At 47.3% G+C, this 9,842-nt stretch overlaps 1 pseudogene; it reads right to left on the reverse strand.

The window, feature by feature from the left end:
• Window positions 1–9,154: 9,154 nt before the first annotated feature.
• LOC125519065 (uncharacterized) lies at window positions 9,155–9,715 on the reverse strand (annotated as a pseudogene).
• Between the last annotated feature and the right edge of the window lie 127 nt (window positions 9,716–9,842).

Below are 9,842 nucleotides of genomic sequence, written 5' to 3' on the forward strand. Positions count from 1 at the left end.
CCTTTTAGGGAGCGAGATTCTTTGGAATAAGATAGCTGCCCAGAGCTTGCGACGTACCTACCCCCTGGGCGTAGATAGAATTAGGTAAGATAAAAATCGATTGGAAAGTCCTAAATTAGACCAATTCAATTCCGTCTGCTAGAATAAGAAAAAAGTGCTTCCGAATTTCTCTCATCCTTTATAATGAGAATTTCTCTTTGTTCAGTAATAACTTAATCTTGCAATAAAACACTCTTGCTTGGAAGGTATGGTAAAGGTAAACTGTTTCTATTTTTTGATATAAAAAAGAGAGTGCTAAAGGAGTCATTCAGAAGTGAGTGAAGGGGCAAAGCTCATTTCTTTCATTCAGGAATGGACACTGGACCAGAATGAAATGTGGGAATATCGGGATTGGCAGATTTTTTATATTGAAATAAAAAAAAAACTCAACACGACTAGTGAATTCAAATTAGAGTCACTTGCGGATTTCTTCAAATTGTTGTAGTGTAGTATTGTGGTTTTTCAGTAAAGACCCCGACCTATAAATATTCACAGCCCGGCTCATACGGGCGGACAATATTCACCCAGAGCCCCGTTGCGACCGCAATGCTGTTCTTGAAGGACCTTACCTTAGAGCAAAAAAAAGGGAATAGAAGTTAGGAAGACTACTGACGTAGGGCGGCGGGTGAGCTCAACCTCGAACCAAACAAGCAACGGATTGAGCAACTAGCGCGAAAGCCGTTGCGCGTTAGCGCATCCGTTTTCTTGCTCCATCGTTATTAGTTTCTATTCTCTCCCTGCACGAACCTCGGTCCAATCAATTTGTTTGGAATTGGGGTTAGGACCGGTTAGAACTCCCATTTCCCGATCGGAGGTTTGAGCTGCTATGGCAAGCTTTTTTTCCGAATAGTGGGTATGGGGAACCCACCGTACCAACACGATTGGCTGGTGTTGCTGATACCGGACCCGTTATAACCCCGATTGGAAGGGCAGGCCAGTCTGAGGCTCTGGGGATGCGAGGCCATTGAAAGTGAGTATCCCATATTCTATGACGGAGATAGAGCATTAATTGCAGTTTTCACCCCACCTTAACGACCGAGCGAGGGATGAAATCTTTCGACGACTAGGGAGGCGTCACCCGAGGCCGATTCCAGTGGATCACTATAGAATCTTCTAGAAGCAGGTTCTCCGGGCACTATGGTAGGACGTGGATCGATCATGACGAGAATGGACTTCTCCGTCATGTAATGGTTTAGAAGAGTCACGGTCCTGTTCCCCGCCGGGCTTTTTCCCTTCTCGACTAGACGAAGGAGATATTCATTCCATTCAGGCAGGTGAGGAAGGGCGGCGTCGGCTTGACCCTGTCTTCTCTCTTGGTCGGGTCGGAGGCTAAGTTTCTCATTCAGTGGTGAGGTGTTCATAGAAAGCAAGGCCTCGCCCAACGAGTGGCGGATTTGGTTTGGATGGGGGTCTCGCTTGGACGCTGGGGAGATCCATAGATCTGGATAGAGTCTTTCTCGCTCAGTAAAGAAGAGTACGCGCGCTACGGCTTACGCAGTGGATCTTCGGGCAACCAACCCGGCACATCCAATTCCGATCAACAACTTGGAGGTATGGCTGAGTGGCTTAAGGCATTGGTTTGCTAAATCGACATACAAGAAGATTGTATCATGGGTTCGAATCCCATTTCCTCCGGCACGGAAGTAGAACGGGCGGGCGAAATTACGTGAGAGAAAGAACCTCAGATTGATGGAGTCCGCCGTCGGACAGAATAGCTGCTTAGTGACTAGGAGCGGAGCGCCCCTTTCTTGTTCTTGGTGGCGTCTATAGCGAAGAAGACCTTCCCGAACGAGGGCCGTCCAGTCCCTGGCCGGCTCTCGGTTCTTGAGCAAGCTCCTCCACTGCAGGTAGGATGCTCATAGATGAAGAAAAGAGACTTTAGGCAAGTGGTTCTGGTAGCTCAGCTGGTTAGAGCAAAACAAGCAACGGATTGAGCAACTAGCGCGAAAGCCGTTGCGCGTTAGCGCATCCGTTTTCTTGCTGGACTGCAAATCCTTTTTTTCTTGTTTCAGTGGGAAGAGCAAGGGGCATTGCCCTTGAAATCCTTCAGTGGTTCGAATCCACATCTGAGCGTCTTTTTTTCGGTATGCCGCTCCGCGAGCAAGGAGCGCCGCGAGGAGAGCGAGAGAACGAAGTGGGCTTTGGTGATGTCGGAATTTGCACCTATTTGTATCTATTTAGTGATCAGTCCGCTAGTTTCTTTGATTCCACTCGGTGTTCCTTTTCCATTTGCTTCCAATAGTTCGACCTATCCAGAAAAATTGTCGGCCTACGAATGTGGTTCCGATCCCTCCGGTGATGCCAGAAGTCGTTTCGATATACGATTTTTATCCGGTTCCTATTTTATTTATTATCCCTGATCCGGAAGTCACCTTTTCTTTTCCTTGGGCAGTACCTCCTAACAAGATTGATCTGTTTGGATCTTGGTCCATGATGGCCTTTTTATTGATTTTGACGATTGGATCTCTCTATGAATGGAAAAGGGGTGCTTCGGATCGGGAGTAACCACTTTTGAAAGGGCAAAGGGGGGGAAGGACATAGGAAAGAGGGATGCCTACAAAAAATCAATTGATTCGTCATGGTAGAGAAGAAAAACGGCGCACGGACCGTACTCGAGCTTCGGATCAATGTCCCCAGAAGCAAGGAGTATGCCTGCGTGTTTCGACGAGAACACCGAAAAAACCTAATTCAGCTCTACGTAAGATAGCAAAAGTACGGTTGAGCAATCGACATGATATATTTGCTCACATTCCAGGCGAAGGTCATAATTCGCAGGAACATTCTATAGTCTTAGTCAGAGGAGGTAGAGTGAAAGATTCGCCAGGTGTGAAATCCCATCGTATTCGAGGAGTCAAGGATTTGCTGGGAATTCCGGATCGTAGAAAGGGAAGATCTAAATATGGTGCAGAAAGACCTAAATCGAAATGAATGGAAGATGCCTCTGGAACTTTTTGGTTCTTTTTTGGGGGCGATATGGAAGCAGCTAGCTCCCTTTCCCTTATTACGTTACCATTTCTCTCCGCTATTCTTCGCTTAGAAGGGCTTGAGAACGAAATAAAAGTCAATCCTCTCACCAATGAAGCGCATAGGGATAGGATGCTCAAGCTCCTTGATGAGATTATTATCGATCCGAACGATCCACAGAATGCAGGGGTAATCCTTGCTTCCAGGATACGCGTCGAGATTAATAAAATCGTGGACGATATCGATCCGTATTGGCTAACCGACCTTTCCTCTAATATAAGCGCGCTTTCTGAAGCAGTGCATGGAGGGGTGGAATGGGATCATCGGGTCGAATATCGCCGTCAGGCTTTGGCGGATTTGCAAGAATTTGGTGCAAATGGTTTGGTCTTTAAAAGGGCTGTGAGGGACGTGTGGCCTTCGTCGATGGGAAATCCATCGTATGCGTTACAAATCCACTAGCATTTTGTTCGTGAAAGAATGTTCTTGTTTTTCGTTGGAAAAACCAACGCCGATCTAAAACTAAGTCTCCCTTTCTCTTTTGTTTGGGAGCAGAGCTGAAAAAGATGGGGAATCACGATGGATCCTTTTTTTTTCCCGGATTCAATGGACGGCATGCTTGTGGAATTTGACCCAGCGTCGTCATACCCAAATTCTGTCAATGGGCCGGCTATGAGCGTAGAAAGTGTGAGTTCTAATTTAATGGAGTTGGAAGAAGAAATAAATTCCCCTCCTCCCCCTAATCCAAACCCTTATTCTCAGATTCCTTATTTCGTTGCTGCTAATGCAAATATAGATTACTTTTCTCAAATGCAGATGTATTATCAAATGCAGATGTATTTTTTATTTCATTTCACTTATTTTAGCGGCCAGCCGCTTTTGCCTTTTCCGTGGGTACCGATGTATGTGCATTTTTTGATGTCTTTTTATATGCGCTTTTGGAATTTTCCCATCTAAGCAAACTATTTTGCGCCATTTGATCTTTAATTGAACTAGACTGGTATAAGCTCCGTATTGAATTGAAAAACTATTTCAGGCTCCGTATTGTATTTAGAAACTATTTCAGGCTCCGTATTGAATTGAAAAACTATTTCAGGCTCCGTATTGAAAACTCGAATTGGATTTTGTGTCGGCTGGCCGGCAGGACCGCCAGCCCGCAGATGTAGGGAGGTCTCCTCTTGAACTGCGAAATCAAAGTCGCGATCTGATAGGTATCTATCCTGACCATGCATCTGGAAAGCGCCGGTTCGATTCCGGCTCGTGACATGAAGAAGAAGTCCCAAACAGGGATCAGATGAGTTTGCACAGCGTTACTTTGTTGACGGAAAATCAAATTGTTCTTCCGGTTCAATGAAGACTATGCTTACTTTCCTTTCTCTTACCGGTCTGTGTTCTATCATGGACCTGTATTCCGTTCCTCGAATCGAGACTTTCTTTTGGTATGATTTTGATACGAGTTTTCTATCAAAACTCTATGCCATCAATCACTATCCCCGTTTCTGCCCGGACGATTCCATAAAATAAATAAAAAGAAAAGTTCAGAGGAAAACGCATAACCAGAAGAAAAAGATATCGTGATGTAAAATGATCATGGGGACACATTGTTTTTAGGACCGACAATTTCCTGCACTGCTTAAACCAAGAAAAAGATACATACTAGTTTTCATAGGTAGGCCTCTCTCTCCTACAGAATAGGTTTTTCCAAAAACTACCCATGGGATTTCTTTGTCTTTTCCTTATCTTTTGTCCGGTGAAGAATCTCCTGCTGCAGAGATAAGATGAATGGCTTCGAGATACCATCACTCGTCATTGCCAAGGAAATGAATTGCAAATTGGCTACTTATAGTCTACACTTCCCCTGATTCTCCACGATGACCCGCATTCATTGATTGAGAGAATAAGCTGAAGATAGATCCATTGCGATATTGGTTTGGAAGAGAAGCGTGGAGACAGCTCATTGTTCCTATGTCCGGAATTGTTAAAGAATGAAGGTACCCCGTTGACTATGTCGGGTAACGCCGACTTAGGTTATCCCTAAAAACACTATCAACCACATCATAACTGTTTGCTTCCGCTTTCCTCGCAGAGTTGGTTCTAGCTTTCACCGAAGCATTTCGTCGCTTGCTACGCCCTTCCTCGTCTCTGGGTGCCATCCTTTCTCCTGCATTTTCGTGCACATAAGCATAGCTCCAACCACTTTTCATGCTTAGCAAATGCTGTAATGAGGGTGCTGAATGTATACGGATCTGGCGCAAGATCTCTGTCTGCCTTTTCTTTCAGCTGATCCTCTACCTAATGGTTCAGACCCTGGCAGACACCGGTGCGAGAACAGAGGCAAGTCAACTATACCAGCATTTCTGAAGATAGGCAACTCTTTATTTCTGAAGATAGGAATTCCAGATAAATAGATCCGCATTCAAGTTTTAGGCTTGTGTCCTTTCATCTAGAATGGCTGCTGCTTGGTCTTCAGTGAGCGAAGTCATTTCCTCAATAGAGTTCTTTGCCGACAAAAGTGAATCTTGATCTTTCTTCTTGATAGTTTGTGATCGAGCCAATCTCACAATTTCGATCTTGCTACTACCACTATAGCCCTGAGTGACTATGGCTACCTGAACTGAAGGAGTTCCCACAAGACCTGTGAATGTCAACTTCACTCTAAGGGTAAAGCATGCTCGCTCCTTCGCTCGTACGAACAATCAGTCGTTGCTGGGAGCTCTATCCTCCTCGCACTACTAAAAACAGGGTGAAAGAATCTCCCGCGTTCAGTCTGTGGAGGCCGACCATCATAGTCGTCTCTACACCAAGTTGGTCTTAAAGTCTACCCGGGCTAGCTTCTTCATTCTTCGATCAGGGGCGGGCTTCTTCCCTTATATACGATGACTTAGATAGATAAACTTCTTTGATCCATTCATTGATAAAGTCTTCGGGGGCTGTTTACCTTTTGAATCGACAGTAGAGTAGGTTTGATCTTGCTTTCTCAATCTTTCTCTGATCCTAGCCGTGTAGTAGATCCGGCTTTATTCGGCTAAAAAGAAGTGTGTGTGGCCGTCGTATCTGCTCGCCCCCTTCTTCATTCATCCATTTAGGTAAGAATGGATCCAGGGAACCTGGCTCGGGAACAGCCCTGAAAAAACACAGTAAGAGAGTCCAATCTCTGAAATATAGCATTTGATCTCCTAAGTAGTAGTAGTAGAAGGCTTAGTATCTGACTTGATCCAATAGAGTCAGAACACACAGTAGATCCAGATTCCACACCTTGCTGTGGACTGGGGAGAGAGCAGCTCTTCGAAGCTGGGCGTTCTGTGTGATTATGGAGGAACTGTAGTACTCGCCCCAAAATGCAAGCCGGGATAGATACTTAAAGAAAGGGGGAGCGGTGGGCCTTCAAAAGGAGCGAGGGAGTGATGGGCAACCTTTTTCTATATGTTGCTCGTGAGCCGCCAAGTACCAGTCTCGCAACAGTACTGGCGTTAAAGGATCGGTCCTTCACTTGCGGATCGTTCGCGAGTCGAACTCGCTCTCTTGCCACGCCTTTGACTCACGAACTCGAGTCGGACTCATTCACTGCTGACTTTTTTGAGGATCGTTCGTTCTTCACTCTCTTGCTATTACCCGCAGGGAGCGCAGCAACCGACGGTGCATATTATCATATAGAAAGAAGCGAAGCGTAGCGATTCGTACTACCGGAAAAGTGTCGCTAACCGCTAGGCAATAGAGTCAGCTTACGGGGTGGGGGCGCAAGCAAGCGTAGCGAATCACATAGAGTTGCCCCTACCTGCCAGCGCGCAGATAGATAGGGGCGGGCGAGCGCAGGGATGGATGTCTGAGCGGTTGAAAGAGTCGGTCTTGAAACCGAAGTATTGATAGGAATACCGGGGGTTCGAATCCCTCTCCATCCGCGAGGTCATAAGTTCTCTCTTGCCTTATCTATAGATAAGAACGAATCTCCTCGACTCGACTGATATGATGGATGGAATGGGTAGAAGGTTGAGGTTATTGTGTGTTGATTTAGTTAGGACTTTGTCTCCCTTTCGTTATCTTCCGCCCCGGGTGGATGACCTGTGGGAGCTAAGTCGAAGATCTCGGTGTCGTCGTGAGTGGTTGATAAACAACGATTGCAGTTTGATTTAGGGAGTCCCAACCCTGTGAAGCTTAACAGACAAAGAAAACGATAGAGACTTCCGGGTATAGGGTGACGACCTTAATGAATCAAGTATTCAGGTGGCAGAGTTTTTAGCTACATAAGCGCTCAAATTCCTGAATACTTATTGCCCAAAAAATATGATCAACCCCAGGTACATTTATTAGGTTTTGATCTGAGGCTATCCTGGTCTGCAGGACCCAACACAAGTATTCATCCTTTCCAATCTGAAAAAGGTGTTGCCGAAAGCTTACCCTCTTCCACACGGATGCTACAGCCGCTATCACTTTTGCAGGAGGGGAATTACAGAGTTCGCCTCTCGACATCTTGTTTGGTAAGCGGAATTTTGACCCAGGCGCCCTAGTGTTGCCTAACCGTTCGGCCGGAGATGTCGGATGCGAGATCTTTAGCTACTTGTATCAATTTGCCGCAGTGTGCTTAGATACAATGGGCTGGCAGCTGAGGCTTGGCAGGATGGGGGAGTTAATTAAGGTCGAGGGAGCAGGAAAGAGTTTGTTATTCGCTATTGGCTTAGTACGGCCTATACATAATAGGGCCATGACGGTTTTGGCAAGGCCTTGAACTTCATATATCCCTTTTTTACTCAATCCAGAATACCGATAAAGTCAGATTGAATCATTTTGTCGACCTTTCCTTTGGATTTATTATCATAGGTAGTGTTCGAGATCGCCTCTGTGCGGTGAACGCTCGAATGTAGCTAACATCAGTTTTGTCCTCGCGTGGTTGAAGGAGATGCTGCTGCTGGATGGAATGCTTCCGGGGCGCCATGATCCTTCTATCAGGAATAGAATAATCGAGGGCACTGACTGACTGCATCAATCATCGCTCAGTGAGCTATTAATTGCCGCCAATAGCGCTTCGCTTGCATGCAAGGCGGCTAATAAAAGCGCCAGGTAGACGCGCGGAGATGCATTTTGAGTACTGGGTGGTACTGGACAAGCTCTAGGGGAATAATCTCTTTCTTATTTCTTTCTTATTTCTTTCCCATGACGACTAGGAACGGGCAAATCAAGAATTTCACTTCGAATTCCGGACCTCAACATCCTGCTGCTCATGGTGTTTCACGATCAGTATTGGAAATGAACGGAGAAGTGGTGGAACGTGCGGAACCACATATTGGATCACTCCAGTGCGGCACGAAGCCGCTGACGCTGAGTAGGCTCCTATGCCGCTAGCACGGTGGAGGTTCCGTAGCGCGTCATGAGCACCGGGCAAAGGGGACGGTTGAGCAACTCAAGCGAACCGCCCTACCTGACTTTGGATAAAGATAGAAGGGAGAAGGTTGTGAAGGTGGCCTCGTTATCCACACATCTGGTCGGAGGACCGACCTGGGTTTTCACGAGCGTAGGCGGGTCCTGGAGTGCCCGTCAAGGGCGCTAGCGCATACCCCGGGGTGATCATCACCACCTGCACCTCACATCTCGGCACAGTGGAACGTGTAACCCGCCTGCTGTCCAAGTCAACCACTGAATTTCCTGTAATTCATAGCGCCTAACAGAACGTAGCAGCAAGGGACAACCCACCCATACAGACAGCCTGCGGGGAGGATGGCACTACTGGCAAAGACCGTCTGGCGAAAACGCCGCAGGCGCGAAGCGTGGTGGGCCTGCGCCGGGGGAGCATAGGGAGGAAAGGGAGCCGGACGGTGGAAGAGCCAGGGAAGCCGGGTCATTTGACGGAAATGGAAGGTCCGAGCGGCTCATTCATTCTTGAAAAAAGAGGGGGGGAGCGAGCCAATGTATCAATGAATAGATACAGTCAACGGTATTAAGACAGCGCTGCCTACACGCGAATTAGCTTCCGAGGTCGAGCAGTCTCAATTTCACTACAGGATTTGCGAATGAATGCTGGGCTGGGCCACCTCAAATGGCGTGAGCCGCATGCGGGGAGACCCGCACGTACGGTTTTCAGGGGGATCCGGCCGGCCGGCGCCCACCCGACTAGAGGGACTGAGAAATTAATCGAGTACAAAACTTATCTTCAAGCTTTACCTTATTTTGATCGTTTAGAGGGCGATCGCGGAGTCACTGAATGAAGTCCTCCCTCCCTTTCTTTCGGAGGTGCTGACCCGCTGCGAGGCAGATATGACTAAGTGACATATTGAATATGGCGACGACTACAGCATGTCGTAGAAGGAGATAAGAGGTGGAGCCAACGACCCACTAAGACTCACGTATCTACAACTACATTCCCGAGCGGCAGTCAAACGGAGGCGTGAATGCAAGATGCCAGCGGAATGATCGACCGGACAGAGGCTAGGGCAGCTTTCTTCCCACCGCGTCCTTCCTTGTGTGTCGGAGATACAAAGCGAGTGCACCGGAAAAGAAGGGGAACTGAATCGATCTATTCCATGGCGAAGCATCCGAAGCATAACTGCACACTCACACGATCTTTGCCGAGAGATAGGAGCATTCGGTGGAACCGGTGAACTACACTTGCTTCTTGATAGATGTGTGGGACAGAGGGCTCGTGGTACCTGCTGCCCGCCCTTCCTCCGCTTTGATAACCGTGTGAACGGAGAGTGGGCAGAGCAAAAGGGAAGGAGGTCCTCATACGGAGTCGCACACTTGAGCAGTGCGGGAGACTGGAGAATGGGTCGAGTAAACTCCCTTAGGGCCGATTAAATCACAGACGAGGAACTTTTCTTTCTTTTTTTCTTTTTGATTTGAAGGGTATGTTC

The sequence above is a fragment of the Triticum urartu genome, unplaced genomic scaffold (genome assembly GCF_056163025.1).
Source record: "Triticum urartu cultivar PI428250 unplaced genomic scaffold, HENAU_Tu73 scaffold799, whole genome shotgun sequence".
Lineage (NCBI taxonomy): Eukaryota > Viridiplantae > Streptophyta > Magnoliopsida > Poales > Poaceae > Triticum > Triticum urartu.